The sequence below is a fragment of the Triturus cristatus genome, chromosome 7 (genome assembly GCF_964204655.1).
Source record: "Triturus cristatus chromosome 7, aTriCri1.1, whole genome shotgun sequence".
Classification (NCBI taxonomy): Eukaryota; Metazoa; Chordata; class Amphibia; order Caudata; family Salamandridae; genus Triturus; species Triturus cristatus.
In genome coordinates this window covers 22,779,324-22,805,285 of record NC_140590.1, presented here as the reverse complement: position 1 = coordinate 22,805,285, position 25,962 = coordinate 22,779,324, and the positions used below count along the sequence as shown (strand labels likewise).

Below are 25,962 nucleotides of genomic sequence, written 5' to 3'. Positions count from 1 at the left end.
AACAGCTGAAGATCCCCTGAGTAGATGCAGTGAATCTCCAGGGGTCCACTTTAAGAACCGCAGCTCTGCGTCATATCCCCTATATTAATCGATCTGCATCTCTCTCGATGTGACATCCATCCTTCTGCAGTGAAGCTGCCTGCTTGCAGAATGCAATGCCTAGATACCTGAATGAACAAGCATTGGCAAAGCCAATAGGTCTCACCCATGGGAGAGCTTTTGTCTTTAGCAGTCGGATGAGAGTGGGCGAACAGTGGCGGGTGGGAGAAACAGAAATGGGAAGGGAGAAACAGATGAGGAGGGAGAAGAAACAGGGACGGGATGGAGGAGAAACGGACAAAAGGGTGGGTGGAAAGAAAGAGGAAAAAAGATAGGGAGGGGTTGGGGACACGTTTTAAAAAAAACAGAAGAGGCCGGCCGGTGAGAAAAGGAGAAGAGAGAGGTATGGGAGGGCACGTGGGAGGTGGAGAAAAAACAGGGATGGGCAAAGAAACAGGGTGGGGCTGGTGATAAATTCGGACAAGAAACAAAACAAGAAAGGAAGGGAAGCCTACAGGAGCTAAGCAATCGAAAGATGTCAAATGAGAGTGGCAACAAAAACAACTAATGGTATTCTATAGGCGGGTTGGAAGCCCAAGGAATTTTAAACAATACATCTTGCAACACAACGCATGCGCTGTGTAGGAAACACCTGAAAATGGTGGTGAGGATCTAATGTATCTCCACAGCTCGTAATCCACAAATCTGTCAAGGACCAGGCGCAGACTCCGTTTGGTGTCCATTCATTTTTTATTTAAGCATGGCAATCCGTCATTAGTCGTTTTAGTCCCTCAGTGACGTGCAACGCCATCATAAATGCCTGTAAATACTGCACACATGTTAATCACACCAACAAAAGATTGCATTAAGTTGTCTTTCCAGCCATGCATTTGCATCATCACAGAAACAAAATTAAATGCATGTGTCCATACAGTAATAGCAAAAATAGAATCAACATTCGAAAATGCATATGGTTGAAGTGCAGTAAAAATAAATATGAAATTAATACTGATAATAATGCATATGTGGGTACAATATTTTTGGTCATATTTAAAAAAAATTACGTTTCTGTGAACATTTTGAGAGTTTTCACTCCCATGATTCAATAACTAAAATTCATCGAAGCAGAGCTGGTACGACCTTCTGCAATTGGCTTGATAAAGTTACACCTGAAATCCCTCTCATTGTTATCGCCTGGCATCATTTCTTCAGTGGGCATCAGGTATTGCACTGTTAACATAACTAACCCATCAGAATTGTGCCCGTGTGGACAAAGTCCTACGGAGAATCACATTGCACCATTCTCATGTTCACAGGATACATCCAATACATTCCAATTAAATTCAGATAACATTGTAAGCAATTCAAACTAGATCTAAAGAACTCGGAATCAAATATAAATAAATGTTACAACTCTTGTCCTTTATATGTTAGCCTAATTCAGCCCCCATCATTAAGATTCACACATTACACTGCCAATCACTTAATGTAATCCACAATTTAATTATATTCATTGCATGTGGACTGTATATAACTATAGCGCGGACAGGGAGGTTATAATGCTAGCCAAATTATAGAAACAAATATATTTCCTCTTCGACATTTAGATCAGTAGGTAATTTAGAACAAGATTGACAATTTATCTACGTTCCAACTGTCTCAATGATCTCTCCTGGTTGCCATCCCTCATGAATCTTGGGACTGCATCAGTGGCACAGTATGTAAGATAGGCATGTTCATTATTGCGGAGATCGTGAATGTGCCTAGTCACAGGATACGTCCAGTTCTTGTTTTTGACTGCTCTCAAATGCGGTAAAATTCTGCGATGGGCTTGCAAAATGGTGCTGGCTACGTATACCATACCACATCTACAGGCCAAGACATATGCTGCATCTTCTGTCTTGCTGTTAAATGATCCTCTTCTCTTACAGTCTACTGGGCTAAATGGTGTTGTGTATGTACTGGTGTTAATTCCAACAACATAGGCTTTACACCTGCAAAATCAGTGGAAACCACTAGTCTGCTGCAACCATTTTCACTATCTGCAGACTACTACGATCTGATCTAGTTTGTAAGAAATGTTCAACCACATGCAACCCATCCTCATGACCGATGCTAGTATACAATGTTGACGGATCTAAAGTTATGAATAGGTAGTCCTCACACCATGGTATATCATATGTGTGTATCAAGAAATCACACGTGTCCTTGATGTAGGAAGGTACGTTCCAAACATATCCCTGCAAAGAGTAATCTATGGATCGGGAACAAACTTTCTTTAGTAGAGATTAACGGTCTACCTGGCAGTTCCCTCAAAACCTTATGAATTTTTGGGATCAGGTATAGAATAGGCATCTTGGGAAATTAATCATTGCGCAAAAACACATATTCATCTTGGTTAATGCGACCCTACTTTCTCCAACCCAGCAAGTCAGAGTGGTGCTGTGTTTTCATCTTGCGCTCGCTCTCAAAATCACTCCTGGTATTTCAGATTAGGTCATTCAACTATTTGTACACTTCAGTAGTGTACTGTTCTATAGAGCACAACACAATATTCCCTCCTCAATCGAGTTTAGCCTTACCACCTGTTTAAATGCATTCCATTTTTTTAATGAAATTTTGGTACGCTCTTTGCTGGTAATTCCATTTGCACTGCCGACTAGCTGATCTATGCAACGCTGACTTCTTCCACAATACAGTCACTAAACACGTCTAAGGATTCTTTGGGGGAAGTGGGAACAAATGTAGAGGCGGCTTAACGTCACCACAGATATCAAGGCTCATTGCATCGATCTCATGTTGATCTTGCATGTGCTGAAAAGTACCCAACGTTTCATTCTCCAACTCCTGCAGCTCTCTAAGGAGCCTTAGATCACAAACCTGCAAGTTTGCCACATCAGTTGGACCTCCCACTCTTTTAGGTTGGTCTCTGGTCTTAAGGAGATGATACTTCGCCAATTTCAATTTCCTGACAAACGTATATATGTCGACTCTTGTCTGTGCGTAATTCATCTTACTTGTGGGGCAGTGCGACAGCCCCAAAGAAAAAATCTGCTGTTTCTTTGGTGTTCAGACAATGGAGGATAAATTGATCCCAGTCATGGTGGAGTTCTCACTCACTATCGCCTCCATCTTTGTTGTTTTGATTTTGTGTTTCCTGTTGCACTTCCTTCTTCATTCCGTTTTGTGATCCTCCTTCATCCGGTTTGTATTGCTGCCCTCCCGGTCTCAGGGTTTGGCGCCTGTCCATACGAGGGAGAATTTATTCAGTGTACGGATCTAATGTACTTGCACATGTTCAGATTTTCCTTTCCACCGTGTTATCTTCGTTTCCAATTGATAACAATAGTCAGGCTCGTCCGCTCTGCGATCCTCCCTTGGCCCTGTGCCGCACAGTGCCTAGTACTGACGCGATGCACACCTAGAAGGGGGCTGCATTCTGAAGCAGGCAGACGACAATGCGGCTTTGCAACAAAGTAAGAACACGGCAGCACTGTGATATGAACACAACTCAGGGTACAATGTGTGCTAGGGTTACACATCAGAGTGAAAAGTGGGCTCAGAGACTGCAGAGCCCTCACTGACCTACAGCGACCTCAGAGCACAGACAGCAGGAGAGAGGGAAGTAGGATGGGGTGATCTGGGGTCTGCACAGCACCCACTGAGTGACACTGAGGCTGTGTACATGGGGCAGTCAAACCCAGAGTCAGAGCATGAGGGGCACACTAGAGGGGTGTTAGTGGGCTCAGGGGCCACCACAGCACTGACTCCACCACGGCACTGACGCCACCACTGCACTGACTCCACCACGGCACTGACTCCACCACGGCACTGACTCCACCTCGGCACTGACTCCACCTCGGCACTGACTCCACCTCAGCACTGACTCCATCACGGCACTGACTCCACCTCGGCACTGACTCCACCACGGCACTGACTCCACCACGGCACTGACGCCACCACTGCACTGACTCCACCTCAGCACTGACTCCATCACGGCACTGACTCCACCTCGGCACTGACTCCACCACGGCACTGACTCCACCACGGCACTGACTCCAGAGCATACTGCTGCCCATTAGAAGGAGGAGAGAGACTGAGCTCCAGTGGAAGTTTAGTTAGAAGACTCTTCACAGCACTATCTGATGACCTGCTGCAGTCAGTCCCTGAGGGCAGACTGGGGAGACACTATTGCAGAGAACCACTACTGGGGCTAAGTATGTACGTGACCCTAAACGGCCATGGGCAAGAATAAGAGGAGAAGCAGGAGACAACAGGAAGTGCATGAGAAAATGCAGCGCACCAGCTTATGACAACAGTATGTAAACTAATTTAGTAAAACGACTGATAACAGAAGGGATCAGAGACAGGTTAACATGAGACACAGCCGATGACAGCAGGAAAGACAGCGGAATAACACTAAAAGCACGGGGGTGTTATACTACAACCGGAAAAGTTATAAATACTAAGTACTAAGTGGCAGATTTACAAGAAAGTGACGCATCTGTAGAGTTGCATCACTTTCCCTGCGCCAACATGCCAAATCCTTCCGTCACCATGGATGCGCCGTATTTATAATACGGCGCACCATGGCGCAAGGATTGACAGATGGGTCAGAAATTCTGACGCATCTGTTGACGGAAAAGTCACGCATTGCTGGAGTCGTGTCGCAGGCACGACGCAACTCCAGCAATGCTCAGAGTCGCCCTAAGCCTACCATGCTGCGTCAATTCCTACGCCTGCTTCAAGCAGGCGCAGGGTTTTGACGCAGCATGGACGTAAAAGTGACTCAGTGAAATCTTGTAGATTTCACTTCCTCACTTTTACAGGGCTTCCTGCAACGGAACGCCCACCCTGCATACATTAAACCTGACGCAGGTTTAATGTGGCGCAGGGCTTCACAAAGTGACACATCTCCCTAGATGCGTCACATTGTAAATGGGCCGCAACTTTTACGCTGCCGCTGCGTCACAAAAGTGACGCAACGACGGTGCAAAAGTGGCGTAAGGGGCTTGTAAATCTGCCCCTAAGTGTGAGAAGTTGGCCTGGTATATGCTGTCCACTAGTTATAGTGGGCACCTTGCACCAGTTCAAACAACCCCTTATTGACGATAGGTTAAAGGTAACCTTTATTGAAAGCTAGCCTAGTGGTAGCTATGGAGAGCAGCCGTCAGGCTAAGTCTTGAAGGAATGTAAAGCAGCTTGTTTTCCCAGTCTATAATCTCTTGAATAACCAAATGAAAGGCAACCACACCAGGTATATATATATATAAAATATATATATTTATTTCTAAACACACCCTACTAGTCTCTTTATGAGGCTAGAGGTCTAAACACATAAGTTACACTTCAAATGTTACAGTAAAATAGCACAAATACAGCCCTAGGGGCAAGCCAAACCATATACGAAAATAGTGGTAAAGGAACCACGACTTAACTAGACACAAGGCCTAGAGCCTGCAGAATCGCTGGGACCCCAAGGAACAGCCCAAGGTAGTGACACAGGGGACCCATGAGTCAGGACCAAACCCTCTTGGACTTATGAAGTTCTAGGATCAACACCCACGGGAGCACCGGAGTACTCGTGTTACCTCACCCAGGGAAGTCGGGTGCATAGGTGTCAAATGGTGTCGTTTTCAATGGGAGCTAGAGAAGAAGTGCTGATGCCAGGAAGATGCGAAGTGTCCGAAGAGATCCAAGCCTGGATCAAAGTCGAGAAGAACCTGAAAGCAGAGGGGACATAGTCTGGGTCACTTGCCAATGACCAGGGGCACGATAGACGAATGCCCACCGATGTCGGGTGATTTCAGGTGAAAGAGTTGAAGCTTGACTCTTCAGCCACGAGGACCAGGAGTCATCGAGGATGACCAGGAGCTGGATTCGAGCTGTCCCACGAAGGATGTCGAGTGCTGCAGGATCAGTGCCCGGATTGGACACAACAAGCGTTGGCAACAGCAACCCACGCAGAAAGGAGAAAGATGCTTCGGTGCAGACCAGCAAGGTCTGAGGGACTCACCACTTGGTAGGGAGTCAGGGCACGTCTGGAGCAATCAGGAAAGCCCAAGGAAAATCAAAGTTACCTTCACAGGGACCCACCAGTCGACTGACCAGGGATCGCAAAGGGACCTCGAGAGGAATCACAAAATGGCAGCCCACGGGTCACTCGGGGAGACTAGGCCGACAATCTTCGGGGAATGGGCTGCTCGATGTAGGGGCTACAAGTAACCCCAAGCACGACGTCAACAGACGTTGAGAAGTCAATGCACTTGCAAAAGTGCACGGTGACCAGGAGTTCCGGTTCCACGTTACTTACGAGGGCTGCGGGTCTCAGCTTTGCTGGGGACTCGGCTCAGCCTCTGAGAGGTCTGGAAATCTTCTTCCTGTGTTGCAAAGTCTTCGGCGTCCAGCGGGAGCTTCAGAGATGCAGACCGGCAATTGCTTTGTTGGTGCCTGCCAAGCAGGGGAATCACTCCTTGACCCCAAAGGAGATTTCTTCAGTCTTCTAGTCTTTAGTATAGTGTCCAGGATTCAGCTTCAGAGTTTAGTCCATGGATATCTAAAGTCCTGTTGCCAGGGATTCCTTACTTATACCCAAGGAAGGGGTTGGACTAGCTCTGGGGACCCACCTATGGGAGGGTTTGGAAAGAGGGGTGGCTACACCCATTTCCTTTATCCACTTTCGCGCCAGAGCAGGGGCTGGAAGCTCCTGAACCGGTTTGAGCTGGACTATGCACAGGGACACCAAATGTGCCCCCAGTGCAGGACTTCAAAGCACTCTGAGAGTGCTCCCACACAGCCCAAATACACATATGCCTGTCTGGGAGGTGGTTACACCTCCCTGTGACAGGAAAGCTATTGTCCAGGCCTCCCCTGCCGGAGTTTCGAAGTTTTCGGTCAGCAGCAGGAGGCCAGACCCGTGTCTGTGGCTGCAGCATCCGTTTTGTGATGCCAGGGCTTTGTTAAGTTGGTACCAGGTATACCGGTGCTGTAATGTCTCTCCCTCTAGAAGGGTGGGATCATAGTCTCACATCAGGAATTGATGTGGGGGTATGATTCCAAGGTGTTTGACACCAAACACAACATGTTTCCGTGCAGTCAGTCCAAAGTTAGCATGAACCGTTTTAGATATAATGCACTTAAGAGTATATTGTCAGGCTGCACTACTGACAACCCCGGAGAAGACATTCCGAAGGCTGCAGAGGGGCTCAGCTCATGATTGGGCTCCCTCTCACATATAACCAAGCACCCTGTCTTCAGGATTGATAAGGACTGCCATAGGGGTGACTGATAGGTTTCTATGTGCAGTGATAGGTGAGATATAGTGAACTTATATCTCTGTAAGGGGTGCATGTACCACCTTACCCAGACTGCAGCAGGAGATCTGTGGTGTCATTTTGGAGGGCTTTCCAGGGGTGGCACAATACATGCTTCAGCCCCTGGTAGGCATCTGGTGTACCTATGCCCTGGGTACATAGTATACCATATACTAGGGACTTATAAGGGAACCTCAGAATCCAATCTGTGGTGTACCTAAGGTACTAGGAATCAATTTAGAGAGGAAGCAGCTAGGCTGAGGTCCTGAATAGCAGGGCCCCATCCAGACTAAAGTTGAAAAACAGTGAAAGACCAGCAAAAGGTGGGGGTAACCATAAGAGGCAGATCCTAGTCTCCTACACTAAGTCTCACACAATGAGGAGCACATGTAGGATATAATGCGGAGTAGCTCTAGCACCTTTTTGCAGCAAGACTCACACACCAGCATTCTTCTCACTATGGCCTCAGCCAACATCTCACCAGCTGTCGCCTCCTGGCCCACCTCTACCAGGTCTTCGTCCCCAACGCTCTCCCGCTTAGACATGGTGCAATTTAATAACATCCAAATCTCTGGCTAAACATACATTATTAATATTTACATTTAATAAATTCATATTCAAGAATGTACACAGTGACTTGTCGCAATTTGGGAAATGCATGGTTTGTGACTCGCGTACGATGAGACAAAATCACCTTGAAAGTTCTAAGACATTTAGTTCATCCTAGTTGTTCTTTTCTGCTGAAATGAAAGAATAGTCGTCTTGTAGCCCTTCTCCCCGTACTAATACCAGCACACTGAAGGCTCGGCACTAATACTATAGATCCTCTGAAGCCTACTTTAAGATGTGTAAAGCATGCTTTTGTGAGCACAAACTTACCAACTTTGGATATATTTTACTGTGTGAGATGAGCTAGGTCTTGAAGGAGTGGCATCTGGAATTTTGGGGGGGGGGAGGTGAAGGGGTCTTTGAGTACTTCACTACCTACAATTCAGACATATAAGGAGCACTCAATTCGAAACAATATCTCCAAACACAAATTTTTTTGATTAAAACATAAACATCATTTATTCTTAATTCTCATATTCTCCCCCAACAAGAAGAGTATCCAATAGATTGCATATAAATGTCCTCCCTATATTTGTGGTACTTTATCTTTGTTGCATATAGATATGTAAGTTGTGACGTTCAGCGATCCCCTTTTGACATTTTTTTTCATTAAAATCCCCACCTTGTTTTGTGTGAGTAATGGCAAGGGGAGCAGAAGCAGTGGAAACATGAAAGCGATAACGACATCTTTAAGCTGCGACAGCCTCTTGCAGACAGGCAGGGCCATGTGGAGTGGACGGACATAGGGATGTGGGAGTCTGTGGTGGCATACAATAAGGCGCAGAGCCTCATTTCTGATCAAAGAAAGGAGCACTGCCTCCATGCTAACGTTCAGTGGCCGTGAAGTAGGCGCCATGCTGCTAAAAGACAGGCACACAACCTCCTGAAGCTTGCAGCATGGTGATGCCTGGTCAAGGGAAATGCTGTCGCTCTACTGGGCCCCCATGTCAGTATCCAGAGCCCTGCATGGCTGTAGACCGCAATGGAGCTGAGAGAGGAGCGAGTGAAAGAAAAATATGAGTTCAGCAAGAACAACACATGAAGACGAAAGCGTAATGACACAGTAGTGAGGCACTGTTCTGTGGGAGGATACAAATGTCAACAGGGGGGGACAAAGAAGTAGGATTAACCACTATCAAGTAAGGCTTTTTGTTGGACAATCGAAGTGACAAATGAAAAGGCAATGGGAGGGCTGTAAGCTCCGAGAGTGAATACAGCATGTCCTGAAGAGGCAGCATATGGGCTGCCTAGACTTGACCTAAAAGTAACGCAAACTCGAGGGGGCGCTAGAGGGCGCACAGCGGAATGGCTGACTGTTAAGGCAGCTCCGCCGGTCAGGACCATATCGCGGCAAATAAGATCGTCATGCAGGTCACCTACCTTCCTTAAAATGAGCATGGACACATCGGAGGTGCTGGGGCATGGACTGCTGGCGTGGTGAACCTAAGGGACTGCTGCAGCGATCGTTTTTCATCCAAGTACCGATCTCTCTGACGACGTGACGATCAGCGATGCAAAATGGCAGCGCCCTGCGGTGGAACTATCCCGCTACTGGCTGCACTTCGAGAGACCTAGCTGCCAACTAAGATGTTACAGTTTGGCCCCTGCGTGGTCGGAGCTATAGGTGTGCCTGCTTATGCCGCCCGACTTGCTGCTATCTACAGCGGGACCCCTGAAAAGCCGCGGAGAAGGTAATGCGGCGGGTCGGGTTAAAATGGCGGCTTCGCTCTGTCAATGAGGCTGGCTACGGGGCTCCCGGTTAGATGATTGCGGGAAGGTTGTGATACCAGACGGAGGTGCGGATGCCTAAGTTGCGCAGAGACAGTGCTTGGTGGGTCTGGCGACCTCTTGGAGGGGTGTTCCCGTTGTTGAGTACTGTGGTATGACCCCGTATCATGCCCTCAAAAATCGCATTGTAGCGGTCCTAAATAGCGGACAGGAGGCCCTTTTGGTGTGGAGCACCGTTCCCTCTTCGGGGTGCATCTCGGTGCCAATCGACGCGGGAAGCGGTGGGAGAACGTGGCACAGGACTGGCGGCCTCGCGACGGATGCATGCTGGGAGGCGATAACTGGCGACGCTGTAGCGGTCATCCAGACTGACGCGCTGTTCTCTTGACGACAGTGGATGCTCGCGGGCCTCTGTGGATGGGTGCTGTGAGCAGCTTCTGTGCACTGGTAGTAATCGTGGGGGTGATTGTCGCGGGGGCCATAGCGACCCCGGCTACGCGGGCTGAAAGCCGACGCTGGCGCGGCTTGTGGGCGCTACACTCACAGAGGCAATATCGAGGACTGCTGTCAAATAGTAGTAACGAAGGGATCTGAGGTGCGGCAGCGTCCTAACAGGTGGTGTCAACGTGTACCAAGTATTGTGTCGATCACTTCCATCATGGGGAAATCGGACAAGCAACAGTCCAAACTATCATTTGATGCGAAGCGCCCAGCGAAGGGCATGCCGGAGCCACTGGATGCTGCAATGGAGGGGAGAGCGGAGGCAACTCATCCTATGGAGCAGGTACTGAAGGCAATACAACAAAGCCTGCAAGATATCAACGGTAAGCTGGACTCTTTAACAAATCGGGTTGATAATATATCATCAAAGCTGGACAAACAAGGTGAAAGGCTGGATGAGGCGGAGAAACGTATCTCATCAGTGGAAGATGACTCGCAAACTACAGCGCGCAAATGTGCAGCTATGGAGAAAGTGCAACAACATCCGAATTGCGGGAATACCAGAATCCACCAATACTGGGCGCATGGAGGCATATGTGGAGGGTCTGCTACGCGAATTGTTTGATGCTGCACAGTTCTCAGTTCCATAGACCATTGGCTCTGAGACCCCCACCAGGCGCCACACCAAGACCAGTAGTGACCAGGCTACTGAATTACAGGGACCGTGATGCCATACTGCGTATGGCGCGGGATAAGCAGCGAGTAATGTATCAGGTCAACGAACTGGCGTTCTATCCGGACTTCACCATGATGGTACAACTGGCGCGCAAAGAATTCAACCCTGCGAAAAAACGACTGAGGGAACTGGGGGTGGAGTATGCAATGCTCTACCCGGCTCGACTAAGGGTAACGATGGATGGCAAGTCATTGATGCTACACACACCTAAGGCCGCACACGACTTCATTAAACAGCTGGCTGGACAGCGCAAGGAGCGCAGACACACCGAACAGACCCGTGATTCCGAGTGAGCCTTGCTGGATTAATCTTCTGGTATGGAACATGCGAGTCCACACAGCAGGAATGCCGATACTGGTTGGACTTGGGAATATAACCTGCCTGGTGCCTGCTGGGCTCCGCTAACGCTTCCTGTAAGGTCGGTATGCTTTCCATGCTATACAGGAAATGCTGCTGGAGATTTCAGACGGGGAGCAACTTGTGTGATGGAATCTGATACTAGACATTGCTGGCCTGCCTGATGCATCGCAGCTCTATACGTAGTGGGTGATGATGAGCATCGCAAATGGAACAGTTGATGTTGGAGATGGTGGCTGTGCCAAGTTGGGATGCGGCGGGGCCCTTTTGTAATTGGCTGGCCATTGCTAGGGAGCATACAGCAATCGATACAAACTATCACAAACTGCGCCACGCACCATGCTCCTTTCATGCCCCAGCTTATTCCAGATTATGTTATATGTGACTATGATAACATTGAAATACTGGCCCACTCCTGGGCACTATAGGATCTGCAGTTGTAATGTGTACCTGACCACATCCATACTGTTGGATGGAGGCGTGTGCCCTCAGCGGTACCCTCATGCGGGTGCTCCCCACAAAATGTTCTTGAGATGTTGGTTGTCTCTGTTAGGGATTTGGCTTTGGCAACGGTGGGGTGCTGAAGTGGGTGGGGGGAGGACGGGGAGGGCGATTGTTATTCAGACTGTCGTGCTTGGGTTTAAGTGTTAATTCTTAGCAGAGCAAATGTATATAAGCGATTATCAGCATTTTACAAAGTCACAGATGATGTATCTGCAGGCGACAGGGAATTTGCTTTTGAATGATGTTTTAATGTGTGCCTATGTCCGCAGCTAGCTCACGTACCGCCCAACTTAATCAAATGACGTGGAATGTTAGGGGGCTCAATTATCCCAAAAGAATACGACAGATATTTGCTTATTTGGATAGGCTGCATATCGACATAGCTCTACTTCAGGAAACTCACATTGCTCCAGACGCTCATTGCACAATTGGGCGAAAATGGGCGGAGGCGATATATAAGTCATCATACTCTTCCTATTCTAGAGGGGTCGTTATACTGGTGAAAAAGGGAACGCAATTTCAAATAGATAATACAGTAAGGGATGAGTTAGGGCGCTACGTCATCATAACAGGAAAGCTCCGAGGCCAGCATATAGCCTTTGTTAACACCTAAGTTGGTCTCGTATAGACTACTGGTTGGGGACCAGTGACGCACTGCTATGGACTCGAAGTGTGAGTTATATCCCTAGAACATTATCAGATCACAATCCTGTGTTGCTGTCTATCGACATTCCACACTACAAGCCCCCACCATTCACGTGGCGTTTTAACTCTAAGGCACTGCTGGACATCACGTTCACAGATACACTGAATAAGGCCATAACTGAATATTTTTATTTGAATACGCCTAGCACTGACGACCCGGGCCTATTGTGGGAGGCCTTTAAAGTGACAATCCGGGGAATGTGCATTAGTACCAGTGCCGGCATCTTAAAGGATATACTCGAGCAGCTCAGTAAGAGGGAAAAAACTCTACACGCATTAGAGCGTGATGTGGAGAGGTGTGGCTCACTGGTTAGAGGCGGCAGACCCGTAAGCAGAGAATCAGCCAGGGACCAGGGTTCAATTCCCGACGCTGCAGGGTTGTGGACCAGGGTCAAAACGGACTTGATAATTCTCGCCTCGGTACCTACTCTAACCAGGAACACACTCGGCAACTCTGGGCATTAAGCTTGCCTCATCTCTACAACGGCCCCCCACAGACGCCAGGGATGCCTGGTTTCACCTTGGAGATACCCAGAAAGGGACCATCTCACAGGGAAAACCAGGACGGGTTCCCCAGCGGTCTTCAGCGCCAGGATACTCCATGGAGTCACAGTGCGCTTTACAAGTACACCTACATTTACATTTACAATACAACAGCACACAAGATGTCAAACTACTGGGGGAGATTAGGACAGTACTCTATTCATATGCTGAAGACGAACTGAAGTATATCACGAAGCGTCAAGTAGCAAGGTCATATGGAGAGGGTGGTAGGCCGGGTAAGGTGTTAGCTGACAAGATACATGCAAGTAGGCCACGACAGACCGTATTAGCGCTCAGGAATCAGAAAGGGGAGTTGCTGCAAGAAGTGCAGGGAATACTGGGGGAATTTATGAGAACATATAGGGATTTATATGCAGCGCGTGGCTCTGCTGGGGCGGCGGAAGTTCACGAATACTTAGAATATATTGCGATTGCATGGTTATCTGATACACATAGGGAGTATTTATCCTTACCCATCACTGTGGAGGAAGTTACGGTGGTTATTCACTCCCTTCCTAACGGTAAGGCACCTGGTCCAGAGGGGTTCACATGCAAATTTTATAAGGCGTTTGCTGGACAGCTGGCACCTCACCTAGTTGAAATGTATGGAGATGCGCATGATAAATCAACACTCCCACCAACGTTACGAGAGGGTGTGCTGATCGCACTCTTAAAGCCCAACAAAGACCCGGAGCGTAGCGACTCATACAGACCACTGTCCCTTATAAATGTGGATACCAAAGTACTGGCCAAATTGCTTGCCACCAGGTTACAGCCCCTAATGACAAGACTGGTATTACCAGATCGGTCTGGATTTATCCCGACGAGATCGACCACACATAACACCAGGACATTGTTTGCGCTGTCGCATTATTTAACCCCTAGCACAAAGGCTGTTGCGGTCCTCCTAGGTGCGGCGAAAGCGTTCGATTCCATTGAATGGCCGTACTTGCACACTGTATTATGCCGTATGGGATTTCCGCCTATATTCCTGCGTTGGATACAGACTTTATATGCGACTCCTATGGCACGGATCAGGGTGAACGGGTACATATCCAAGGTCTTCCCAATTGCTAGGGGGACGAGACAGGGCTGCCCATTGTCCCCATTGATATTTGCGCTGGCTCTTGAGCCCTTTGCCTGTAAGATTCGGCAGGGTCATCACTACTCGGCGCTCCGTTTCCCACAAAGACCGCTGCACATCTCCCTGTATGCAGATGACATGATGTTATACGTGAGGGACCCGGAGACGAATCTGGCTCCACTGCCGAGAGGATATATCCGTTTTGGTCTACACTCAGGTTTGCAAATTAACTGGCCCAAATCATTCATAATACCGCTGACGGACTCCACGGTCCCACACTCAACTGAATTCCCACTGGAATGGCAATCAGAACCTGTTAAATATCTGGGGATCATCGAGATCCAGAGGTGGTGCTCCGCTGTAACTATGGCCGGGCAATTAACATCCCATTAACAAAATCGGGCGATGAATTCAGCTGTCACTGACATTAGCGGATCGCTTAGCTATTGTCAAAATGGTTATATTACCGAAATTGTTATATCTGTTCAATAACATTCCAATCACTCCCCCAGCGCAAGTTTTCAAAAGTATCTCCACCATGGTGACAAAATTGATTTGGGCTGGCAAGCAAGCCCGTATTAATTTACATACACTAACATTGCCCTACGCGCGTGGTGTGTTCACGGTTCCAGACTTCCTGCTGTATTTTTTATGTGCGCAAGCGCAGTTTGCACACTTCTGGTGTCATAGTGTTCCGTTTCTCTCTCACGTGGCAATAGAGGAGGGGGATGCGCTCCCAATACCATTGAAAGCAATTATCACGCATCATAGATCTCCACTCCACAGCCGTGACATCAACACCGTAGACACAACAGTCGCTGCATGGCGCAGAATGGGGAAACTAGCAGGCAAATACCCGCGATATGCACAGGCATTGCCATTGTTATATCATCCTGAGCTATCAGTCACGCAAGAACAAGTGGGTCATAAACAGCTGCAACAAGCAGGCATAGACAAGATGGGGGACCTTTATTGTAATGGATCTTTCAGAACGTCAACTGAGCTCTCATATATTAGTAACCAAACGACTTTATTTCGATTCACATACTATAGGCTTCAGGAGGCGATCAAGACACTGTACCCCTCTTACCCGGAGGAGCCCTCACAGATGTCAACCCTGCAGTGGGTGCTCACTACGCCCAATAATAGACACATGGTTTCCAATCTATATACTAAGTTACAGGAGGACATAGACAGCAAGTTGGCACATGCAATGGGTAAATAGAATGCAGTACTAGATATCCCTCTCACGGCGATAGAATGGTCCACGACATGCGCTCTGACTAGTTTACTTACGCCTAATGGCAATTTGAAAATGATACACTATAAATATCTCAACCAAACATACTACACGCCTGCTAGGTTGCATGCCTTTGGCCTACGATCAGAGGCGTCCTGTAAGCGCTGTAGAGCAGATGGAGCAGATTTCCTACATTTGGCGTGGGGCTGTGCGGAGGTGCAGGAGTATTGGTTGCAGGTTACTGCAGCGTTGGGGAAAATGGTGGGTGGAAGCATTGATTGCACGGTCCGCACATGTTTGTTGGGCCTTGTTCAAAATATGCAAGCTCGGAGGCGTAAGTTCTGTGCAGTTGCCTTGTTAATGGCAAAACGTAGAGTATCCTTGTGTTGGGATAGTAAAGTGTTTCCAACAGTTCGACAATGGCTCTGTGACCTGACGTATTGTAAGGACACGCTCCACACTTACATGGAGGAGTTGCCTACCGGAGCCAAACCAAAAGACTATTGGACATACCTGACTGACTATTTGAAGGAGATTACTTTGGATTGATCGGGTTTCCGGCCACGCCTGGGGTTTATGTGACTTGTGGATTAATTGCCGGATCTGCTGACACTGTAAAAGACTTGCTGATGTGCTACAGTCTGAAAGTTTGTTTTCTTTGGTTCTGTATATTGTATCATTTCTTCTTTTTGAAATGTCAATAAAAATAAATACAAAAAAAAAAAAAGTAACGCAAACTCGTGAAAAACATATATTTTTTATGCAGCAATACTGTCGGAGGCTGCCGTTTGAAATGAGTGGACACTGGTGGAATGTTAAAGTTTTTTCTAGTTTATATAGGGTGGTGAACCACCAATGTGTCTAACAGGTGGTCACATAGGACATGCCACATGGGACTTTTTGCCACTAATGGAACATAAAAGCGTAACCAGCCAGACACGGGTGGTACCTTCTGCGTTTCAGGCAGAGAAAAACCACCTGCCCTATCCGGGTAGATCTTTCAATGCAGAACAGGTACAGAAGGCCTGGCGGCTGGTCTGAGCTCTGGCATGAGTGGACACTCACTTCGACAGATTTGGACAATACACCGCTCCCTACAGAAACCCTTGTGATGAGACTTCTGCATGAAATCAGTTGCATAAGAACTCGTCGTGAGTGTCTAATAAACATATCTGATGGTACGGTCGGGCCGCGGGGTGGGGGTGGGGGGTGCTGCAGGCTCCTCCATTCCCACTCTAGGATCCTCTCTGTAAAGTTGAGTGAGCACAAACTCAAGTACACACAATTCAGTGAACCACCTCAACCCTAGACTGAAATGTTAATGAATGTCAAAGAGTCTCTCTTCAACAAACAGAGACAAATCTAAGATGGTCGGGCGGGCTCGTGGAGTCAATGTTACCAAATCACATGCCACGGACAACACCTTCAAGCGTTGGTCTTCACCGCAACCAGCAGAGCAGGAAAAAGCAAGGTCATGATGCACCGTTCAGAAAATAATGGGTAAAAATTGAGATATGGTGGTCCCGTCGTCCTTTGAAAGCACTTGGTCAAGCTCCAGGGTGTTTCACATCTTGCTTCCAACCTGGAAATCAGGAAAGAGTAAAACAGCAAAGGTTAGACCAACGTTCCACGGGAAGAGAATATTTCATCAGCAGCAGATTATTTAAAGTTCCAAAATTTTAACCTAATCACAGACAGTCACCAAGCCGATCTCAAGCTCATCTTGATACCCTCAGATCTACTTTGGACTCTATTTTGACATATTCGACTTGATCAAGGGGCCTTGTCAATAGAGGCGTGCACCAAAGACCCAGCCATAGAACAAATCACAACGACAGGTCAGTGGAGAGACTGGCCCAGTCCAGCCAGAGAACCTAGTAGGGCACATGGCTTAGGCGCAGGCGCCCACTTGTTTCACACAAACAAACAAAATATTATGGTAATAATAAGCAACTCATTAGCACAGGAGACTATTTGGAATGAAAACAAAAAGAATATGTTTAACATTTTATTAAGGGGCTAACCCAGAATTGCGTTCTATTGTCTGTCGATTTGTAGATATGTACCCAAACACCCATACGTGGATGCATTATATGACTTAGGAGACTGTATAACCGTAGTTGCCTGTAGCAGTACTCTGGTGAGGCTTGAAGTTTTGGCCTCATCATGCATGACTCATGCGCACTGCGGACGCTCTATGACACAGCCTGCAACCCTGAGCTGGAGTCTGTGGACTGGAATGACACAGAGAGCAACCCTGAGCTGTGAACTGTAGACTGGAATGACACAGACTGCAACCCTTGTGAGAAGTTGGCCTTGTATATGCTGTCCACTAGTGATAGTGGGCACCTTGCACCAGTCCAAACAACCCCTTAGAGATGATAGGTTAAAGACAACCTTTATTTGAAAGCTATCCTAGTGGTAGGTATGGAGAGCAGCCTTCAAGCTTAGTCTTGGAGGAATGTAAAGCAGCTTGGTTTACCAGTCTCTAATCTCTTGAATGACCAAAATGAAAGGAGGACCACACCAGGTATATATGTAAAATATAGTATTTATTACTAAACCCACCCTGCTAGTCTCTTTATGAGGCTAGAGGTCAAAGCACATATGTTACAATTAAAAATATCACAGTAAATTAGCACAATATACGGTAGGCACTAGGGGCAAATCAAACCATATATTAAGAAAGTGGTATAAGAACCAGGACTTGACTAGACACAAGGCCTAGAGCCTTTAGAATCGTTGGGACCCCAAGGAACCATCCAAGTGACATAGGGGACCCACGGGGGGCATGTGCAGTGTGAGAACACAGCCGAAAGCTCCGTTAGCTTCTATAGGGAAAGTCTTGGTTGGAATTTTAAAGTTTAAGGACACTTAGAGGTGGACTAGTAACAAACCCTTTTGGACTTAGATGGTTCTAGGGCCAACACCCACGGGAGCACCGGAGTACTCGTGTCACCCAGGGAAGCCGGGTGCATAGGTGTCAAATGGTGTCGGGCGTCTTCGTCGATTTCAATGGCAAGATGCTGTGCTGCTGCCGGGAAGAGGAGAAGTGTCCGAAGAGATCCAAGCCTGGATCGAAGAGGTGAAGAACCTGAAAGCAGAGGGGACAGAGTCTGGGTCACTAGCCAGTGAACAGGGGCACGATAGACGAATGCCCATCGATGTTGATTGCTTCAGGTGTGAAGCGGGGAAGCTGGACTCTTCAGCCACGAGGACCAGGAGGCGTCGATTATGACCATGAGCTGGATTCTAGCTGTCCCACGAAGGATGTCGAGTGCTGCAGCATCAGTGCCCACATTGGACACAACAAGCCTTGGCAACAGCAAACCACGCAGGAAGAAGAAAGATGCTTGGGTTCAAACCAGCAAGGTCCTGGGTACTCCCCAAGCGATGGAGAGTCAGGGCACGTCTGGAGCAACTAGGGAAGCCCCATTAAAGTCAGATTTGCCTTCACAGGGACCCACCAGTCAATGGACTAGGGATCACAAAGGGACCTCAAGAGAAAACACAAAGGGCCAGCTCACGGAACACTCATGGAGTGTAGGCGGGCAATCTTCGGTGCAAATGCTGCTCGGGGTCAGGGCTACAAGTAACCCAAAGCTCAGCTGCAGAGGTCGCCTCAAAGCTGATGCTTCTGCAAATCGTCGCGGTGTGCAGGGGTTCGGGTTGCACGATCTTCACGAGGGAAACAGGCCTCAGAGTTGCTGTGCACACAGATTGACCTCAGAGACCACGGGAACCCACCTCCTGTGTTGCAAAATTCTTCGGAGTCCTCAGGAGCTTCGGAGATGCAAACGGGACTGTTGCATCTTTGGTGCCTGACAAGCAGGGGAGTAACTCCTTTAATCCAAGGGAGATTCTTCCGTCATCTAGCGTTGTGTAGATCGTCAAAGTTCCACTATTCAGTTTCAGAGTTTCGTCCAGGGATATCTAAAGTTCTGTAGTCAGGGGTTCCTTCTTTATACCCAAGGAAGGGGTTGGACTAACTCAGGGGACCCACCTATGGGAGGGTTTCGGAAAGAGGGGTGGCTACACCCATTTCCTTTGTCCAGTTTCGCACCAGAGCAGGGGCTGGTAGCCCCTGCAACTAGTTTGAGCTGGACTATGTACAGGGACACCAAATGTGCCCCCAGTGCAGACTTCAAAGCACTCTTGGAGTGCACCCACCCAGCCCCAATCAGCTAAAGCCTGTCTGGGAGGTGGTAACACCTCCCTGTGACAGGAAACCTATTGTCCAGGCCTCCCCTGTCGGAATTTCGGTCAGTAGCAGGAGGCCAGACTTGTGTTTGTGGCTGGCAGCATCCATTTTGTGATGCCAGGGCTCTGTTAGCTGGTACCGGGTATACCGGTGCTGTCATGTCTCTCCCTCTAATAGGATGGGATCATACTCCCACACCAGTTACTGGTGTGGGGGTATGATTCCAAGGTGTTTGACACCAAACATGACATGTTTCTGTGCAGCCATCCCAAAGTTAGCATTTACCACGAGGTTATAATGCACTTAAGAGTATATGGCCAGGCAGCATCACAGACAACCCCGGAGAATAGATTCCGAAGGCTGGAGAGGCGCTCTGCTCCTGCATGGGCACCCTCTCACATAAAACCAAGCACCCTGCCTTCAGGATTAGTAAGGCCTGCCATAGTAGTGACTGTTAGTTTTATATGTGCAGCGATATGGAGAGATATAGTGAACCTATATCTCAGTAAGGGGTGCATGCACTACCTTACCCAGGCTGCAGTAGTAGTCCTATGGTGTCATTTTGGAAGGCTTCGCAGGGGTGGCATAATACATGCTGCAGCCCCTGGTAGGCCTCAGAATCCAATCTGGGGTGTACCTAAAGTACTGATCATCAATTTAAAGGGAAAAGCAGATAGGCTAGGGTCCTGACTAGCAGGATCCCAGCCAAACTAAGTAAAAAAACAGCAAAACACCGGGAAAAAAGTGGGGGCAACCATGCAGTCAGATTCCACCTTCCTACAACCCTGAGCTGGGGTCTGTGGAATGGAATGACAGAGACTGCATCCAGGAGCTGGGATCTGTGGAAAGGAATGACAGACCACAACCCTGAGCTTGGATTTGTGGACAGGAAGGACGCAGACTGCAATCCTGAGCTGGGGTCTGTGGAATGGAATGACACAGACTGCAACCCTGAGCTGGGGGTCTGTGGACTAGTTTGAGATGAACTGCAACTCTGAGCTGGGGTCTGTGGAATGGAATGACACAGACTGCATCCCTGAGCTGGGATCTGTGGAATGGAAGGGCTCGGACTGCAACCCTGAGCTGGGGTCTGTGGACTGGAATGACACAGACTGCAACCCTGAGCTGGGATCTGTGGAATGGAATGACACAGACTGCAACCCCGAGCTGGGGGTCTGTGGACTAGTTTGAGATGAACTGCAACTCTGAGCTGGGGTCTGTGGAATGGAATGACACAGACTGCATCCCTGAGCTGGGATCTGTGGAATGGAAGGGCTCGGACTGCAACCCTGAGCTGGGGTCTGTGGAATGGAAGGGCTCGGACTGCAACCCTGAGCTGGGGTCTGTGGACTGGAATGACACAGACTGCAACCCTGAGCTGGGATCTGTGGAATGGAAGGACGCAGACTGCATCCATGAGCTGGGATCTGTGGAATGGAAGGACACAGACTGCAACCCTGAGCTGGGATCTGTGGAATGGAATGACACAGACTGCAACCCTGAGCTGGGATCTGTGGAATGGAAGGACGCAGACTGCAACCCTGAGCTGGGATCTGTGGAATGGAAGGACGCAGACTGCAACCCTGAGCTGGGATCTGTGGAATGGAATGACACAGACTGCAACCCTGAGCTGGGATCTGTGGAATGGAAGGACGCAGACTGCAACCCTGAGCTGGGATCTGTGGAATGGAAGGACGCAGACTGCAACCCTGAGCTGGGATCTGTGGAATGGAAGGACGCAGACTGCAACCCTGAGCTGGGATCTGTGGAATGGAATGACACAGACTGCAACCCTGAGCTGGGATCTGTGGAATGGAATGACACAGACTGCAACCCTGAGCTGGGATCTGTGGAATGGAAGGACGCAGACTGCATCCATGAGCTGGGATCTGTGGACTGGAATAGGACAAAATGTGCACTACCATGAGCTTGCCGTGCTGAGGAGGACTGGAATGAAGAGAGAGAGCTGCTCTCTGGGCTCTCCTGATTCCCTTTGTCTGTCAATGCCCTCCAAGCGGGTCCTTTCCTCCATCCATATGGGTCATGGATGACAGAATAAGCATGCAGCCCATGTGCTGTCCTTGAATGTGGCATGCCCAGGATACATTCTGTCCTCGTGTGCATTAGTGGTACCGAAGATGAAGGTTGGGAAGCGAGAGCCGCTCAGCACCATGGATGGCAGGGATTGCGCAAAGCCTTCTTCAGGTGCTTTGTTGTGGGCTCACGCCCTGCAGGGAGTAACATCGGAGAGACTTCCATGGTGCCTGCCTGTTCTCCACTCTCCAATGGAGTAAAGAAGAACTAAAAGTGAGTGGCCTCCCGCTGGGAAAACGCTGTTCTCGTCAAAAGGGGAAACAGACAGGAGGCCATCTAGTTTATACAAGATCCATGGTGACCAAGAAACAAATAGAGAATGGACCTTGTGGGGACTGCTGAAAGTACCGGGCAGCTGAGTTCCACAGCCCACAGGTTCACCACACACAGTCACACAGGAAGTGAGGTATGAGGCAATTTTATCTGCACCTATTCTTGAGTTTGGTCAAAGTTTTTTTGCTGAGCTTGTTTAGGGTGCTAAGGATCTGAGATTCAATACCCCTAAATCTCCAATGGAATCATGAACAAAAATAATATGATCCAGCACACCATAGAACAGATGTTCATTCACATACAAGGCAGTTCCTCAGAGCGACATGCGAGCGTGTTCCACCAACGCCAGCCAAACACCGACTGACACTCGTGGAACAGCGCAACACGAACCTTCCAAACAACAGAATCGGGGGACTGGACGCAGCAGAGTCCAAAAAGGTAAATATGACATCATTACACACCCCTTCCCTTCACCCTAGAAGAGGAGAGAAGAAAAGGAAAGGAAAACAGGAACAGGTTTAGGAGGTGAAAAGGAAATCATGTAAGTATGTAGTCTGCCAAATAACTAGACGGTCTGCGGTCACGGCAGGGGCGTGAGAACTCAGACCCTGCAGATGAAGAAGAGGCAGTAGGTAAAAAGTTTTGGGCATCGCAAGACAAACACCCCCGTCCTCCTTCACCCCCTCGACTCCCTCCATTGGCTTCAATTCCGACATCACTCAAAAGCCAGAACTCGTTATCACATGTGTCAGAACTTTTTACATTAACACCATCTACTTTGTGTGCATTCTCCCTTCCTTTGCGAAACAAAGCGACCTTACGCTTGTTCCACTTGCCTCCATTCTCAACCACAACATAGTTCTGGAATACTTGTTTTACCTTGAATGATCCCCAAAACTTTGACAGGCCATGAGCTGTCCTGCCATGTCTAATTTTAACTAAGTCACCGATACAGAGACCTGATGCTCTTGCGCTATGGTCAGTGTCTCTCTCTACAGGTGAACTGGGTGAAATCAGCCATGCAGGTACAAGTTTAGCACCGGGTTTCCGCCCACACATCTTCTCAAAAGGGGAAACCCCTGTTATTACTGTGCACAGTCGTACGATGCGCCCACACCAACTCATTCACCATGTTTCTCACATTCCTCTGGCTCTGGACTGCCATGGAAATGGTACCTTTAACCAGGCGATTGGCCCGCTCCACCGTCCCATTGACCTGTGGGTTGTACAAACTGGTGCAATGGTGTGTAATGCCGCACTTGTCGAGAACATTTCTCATTTCTTTCGATACCAGTTGGGTCCCATTACCCGTGACCAGGACACGTGGAAGACCCTCCTCTTGGAAGACCATTTTAAGTTTCTCTATGGTACTCTGAGTGGTGACCTCAGACATGAAATGCACGAAGAGCCACTTAGAGTGCACATCTACCATAACCAACGCATTCTTAAGGTTTTCATCTATGCCGTGCATAGGTCCTATGAATTCCAAGCAAACAGTACTCCATGAAAATCCTGGATCATCAATATGGCCAATGTAGGTCTTGGGACCCGTTTTGAGCCTCTTCTCGCTCTGGACACACACCTCACAATTTACCACCCATTCATTGATTTCCTCATCCATACAGGGCCACCAGAAGTTTTCTCGGTCAACATTTGGCCTAGATGGCCCTCGTGAGCCAATCCTATTATCTTGCGCCTGACAGCACAAGGTGGTACACATTTGTTGTCCCTCATAAGTACTTTGGACTCACTCATGCTGAACTCGTCCAATATTTTCACAAAAGGTCTCACAGTGGGCACCACTGTACTTTCCCTTCTACATCCCTTGATCAACATGCGCTCCACCTCCTTAAGAGTGGAATCTTGCTCCAAACCAAACTCCCACTCCTCCGCAGTTACCGCTCCTCCAACACATTCTGCTATGTCACCCAAGGATGCCACAGCTCCTTCCTGCTCCCAAACATTGCTTTCAGTCACGCCAACACCATTGCATAAATACAATCGGGACTGACAGTCTGCTTGTGCGTTTCTCCATCCAGGTATGTGTGTCACTTGTACCTGTACTCCTGCATGTACAGGTACAGGCGATGCCGGTCTGGCAAACCTTGCCGACCCTTTTCCAGCACCGCCTGAGCTCAGCACTTTGACTAAAGGCTTGTGGTCCGTACGGATGCAGAATTCAATACCCTACAAGAAAGTCCTGAAATGTTCCACTAACCATGCGGCAGCCAGAGCTTCCCGCTCTATAACTGAATAGTTACACTCGCACTCTGTAAAAGTTTGTGATGTGAATGCAACTGTTCTCTCCCGCCCCTTAAAGTTTTGGGACAAGACAGCCCCCAGCCCACAAGCACTGGCATCTACAGTGAGAAAAGTAGTGAGTTTGGTGTTAAACGGTGCTAAGACACCTGCTTCACAAATGTTTTTTTTGATTTGCTCAAAAGCAACCTGCTGCTCCTCCCCCCAAGAAAAAGAACACCTCGTCTTCAACAATGCTCTGAGGGCCTCGGTCTTAGTGGCAAACGAATTTACAAATTTTGCATAATGCTCAACTAAGCTCATAAAGGATCTCAGTTTGTCTTTGTCATTAGGAACAGGTGCATCGCGTATTGCTTCAATAAGATCAACTTTTGGTCGAACTCCGTTGCCAGAGATGGTATGACCCAGGTACTCTATATCTTCCACCAAAAACTTACATTTTTCTTTTCTTAGGGTTAGGACTGCCTCCCTCAACCTACCCAAGACCTATTTCAGACATTTGTTGTGTTCATCAATTGACTCCCCGAACACGAGGATGTCGTCCTGGAAACATTTTACTTTTTCGACACCCTTCAACACTTCTGTCATGATGCGTTGAAATAGGCTAGCTGTGGAAGACAGCCCAAATGGCAGTCTCCTGAACCGAAAGGTTCCCTCCATGGTGATAAAAAAACGTGAAATTTTTGCTCTCCTCATCAGATTTGATCAGGTGGTAAGCACTCTTCAAATCTAGTTTTGAAAAGTACTTACCACCTCCGAGCAATAATAGCAATTCATTAATGTTGGGAAGGGGAAAAGTGTCAGTTACGATATGCTGGTTTAGACTGCGCAAGTCCAGACACATACGCTCAACTTCCCATCACTTTTTTTACTGATAACCACTGGAGGGATCCATTCGGTGGCTTCCACCGGTTCAATAACACCATCTCCCACCCTCGTCCCAAGAAATGTAGTAATGACACCGGACACCGAAGGCTTTAGGAACAGATGTTCATTAACGTACAAGGCAGTTCCTCAGAGCGACATGCGAGCGTGTTCCACCAACGCCAGCCAAACACCAACTGACACTCGTGGAACAGCGTGACACAAACATTCTATTCAAGGGAATCGGGGGACTGGACGCAGCCGAGTCCAAAAAGGTAAATATGACATCATTACAGAGAGCCGATGAAGTACTTCCAAGAGGAGTGAAGGAGCGCCTTGAGGCTCCCTCTGGTGGAAGTCTGTGCTAGCGAGAGTTACAGTTTTATATAAATCCATTTTCTTGTGAGTGGAACAGAGTTTGAGGCTGTTCTTATTTTGGGACAATTAGTGAAGCCGGTTGTGTGGATAAGGCGGGGGACAGCTTTGGCGTGAGTGTATTCACGCATGTGTTTGTTTCTTGCAGAAGTAAAAAGGCATACACTTCTGCAGTCCTTAAACCCACTTCAATGAACAATGGTGTTCTCAAGAGGTAGGGGATCTTGTATTTCTTAGGTAATAAAAATAACAAAAATGGCTCCCTCAGTCAGTGCTTCGCTGCCTGCTCCTGAGGTTGTGCTTTCCAAGAGTGACCTGGCAGGAGTTCGGTCAGTCGGTGAATCTGACGCTAGAGAAAGAGCTTCAGACATCATACATACAGCGCACAGCACCTGACTGGACTTCTTGGCGCTGGTCAAGCTGAGAGCAACGCAGGCCACCGCTCTTCCCTTCCGAATCAAAGAAACGAGCTCAGAGTGATTTCTGCCCACTTGGGGGCGCTCTCCCCGCAACCATTTTGGAATCTTCCATTTTATTACCGCTCTCCAAATCATTAAAGTCCAAAGACTGTTTGTAATCTGGGAGAAAAGGTAAGCT

The 25,962-nt window shown here is 48.2% G+C and overlaps 1 protein-coding gene across 1 annotated transcript in view; it reads right to left on the bottom strand.

Moving 5' to 3' along the window:
• Window positions 1-770: 770 nt before the first annotated feature.
• LOC146808714 (cell adhesion molecule CEACAM21-like) overlaps window positions 771-25,962 on the bottom strand; it is a 238,775-nt gene continuing 213,583 nt past the window's right edge. Inside the window, exon 4 of the mRNA XM_085615526.1 lies at window positions 771-16,881. The gene's annotated coding sequence lies outside the window, so the exon portion shown is untranslated. The remainder of the gene's footprint in view (window positions 16,882-25,962) is intronic.